The sequence below is a fragment of the Vicugna pacos genome, unplaced genomic scaffold (assembly GCF_048564905.1).
Source record: "Vicugna pacos unplaced genomic scaffold, VicPac4 scaffold_191, whole genome shotgun sequence".
Lineage (NCBI taxonomy): Eukaryota > Metazoa > Chordata > Mammalia > Artiodactyla > Camelidae > Vicugna > Vicugna pacos.
Window position 1 is genome coordinate 289,706 of NW_027328870.1, and position 1,703 is coordinate 291,408.

At 34.1% G+C, this 1,703-nt stretch overlaps 1 long non-coding RNA gene across 1 annotated transcript; it reads right to left on the bottom strand.

The window, feature by feature from the left end:
• Positions 1–304: 304 nt before the first annotated feature.
• On the bottom strand, positions 305–1,471 carry LOC140695211 (uncharacterized). Its single transcript, XR_012070907.1, has 2 exons — positions 1,247–1,471; positions 305–389 (listed from the first exon to the last, which is right to left on the bottom strand). It is a non-coding gene; the product is annotated as an uncharacterized lncRNA (long non-coding RNA).
• Between the last annotated feature and the right edge of the window lie 232 nt (positions 1,472–1,703).

Below are 1,703 nucleotides of genomic sequence, written 5' to 3' on the forward strand. Positions count from 1 at the left end.
GAGTGCCTGTGGGCAGTGTTCAACTGATTTAAAAAGCACGTTGATCCATTGCAATATTGCTCTGGTGATCTAACTGACATTGAAAATGGAGGAGAAAAATCACCTCTGATCAAGGTAGTTGTATCACCTATTATGTGGCTAGAAGAGGGCTTCCTTATTAGAGGCATGTTTAAATTTGCAGAAAGTAAAAATGCACTTTCTCCTCTAGTGTCAACCACAAAATCAAAATTATCATTATGCACGTTACCCCCTGCTTTAACGTGCTTCTTTTTGAAATCTTCAGCCAATGAAGATACCAGAGAGACATTTTTAATCCCAATTCTTCTTTTTATTCTCACTAAAAGCTGGGGACAGCCTCGTTTAAGATTTGGATTATGGCAGAACTGCAGCTACAACCAAAAGAGAAAGATTTTAGTAATATTTTAAACCAAAATACAAGACTAAATTAAGCCTAACCTACAAAACCTCAGATTTCACGTTTACTATGCTAAGATAATATCATCAAAATATGCACATTGCTGACTATGTTTTGAAATTCCTTATTTGGAATATGCACATTTAAATAGTATTTAAGTATTCAAATTTAAGAAGCTAGCATTTGCAGTAACAGTGAAAGCCACTTTTTAAAAGCGGCTTTAATACCTTTATTTAGATTTCTCGTAAGATTCCTAGTTGCTAGGAAAGTTTCACACAATCTTGAATACTTAAGGCTCTGTCCTCATTTTTTGAAAAAATAAAGAATTTTAGCATTTGTAGTTTTATACAGTTTTCAAACTCTAGATTTACATTTACATTACCATAGATCGATGTACAAAATAAAATTTTATATATAAGTTACCAAGTCGTAACTACAATTACTGAATACCTTGCTTAAAAGAGAGACTTCTTTTTCTTCTGCTAGAAAGTCAGCTAGACAAGCAGATCTTTAAAAATTCTGCTGCACTTTCCTAAACTTATAAATGTTAAGCTGTCTAACTAAACTTTTCATACTTCCAGTTTCAAATACTCTGAAAGGGGACTTTCTTTCCAAAACTTCCTTCTTTAAGACAACTTCATCAATCACTATGGAAGTTTCATTATCATCCCACCAGTTGGATTTAAATTGATAACTCCCAACCATTTTCCAGATTTTTCTTGGAAATGTCAGAGAACGAAAATCATTATCTTCATCTGGCTCAGAGACACAATATGTGTAACATGGACTTTTAAACAAGGATTCTTCAGACAAATTCTGAAAATCACTTACTTCAATCATAGACCTCAAGACAAGTCCCCAGAGATTGTTGGATCAAACAATACAGATCTTCCGGAGTTTCCTGAACCAGTTGGTCCATCATTATGAGACCTATCTTGAAATTCTGAAGAAATATTTGCCATCTCAAATAACTTTTTCTACAGCTACTTTTCTAATCTGAATGATTTTGAGCACTGCAGCTTCATATGCTGCTCTGGCAGGCCTGCACAGATAAACTACTAGGCCATCACAATGGTTCTCAACTTGAGTAGATGTGACATCACATAACGACTGGTCTCCTAGCAAGTCAAGTGTAACATCCAGCCAGTGTTTACTTCTCATTCATCCAGTTAAAATGAAACATATAGGATGCCTTTTTTTATAGTGTGATCTGCAATTATTACCCCAAGAAAATCTTTTTAAATAATTAATGCTGGGGTCTATGAAATAAAACAAATCTCCATACTTT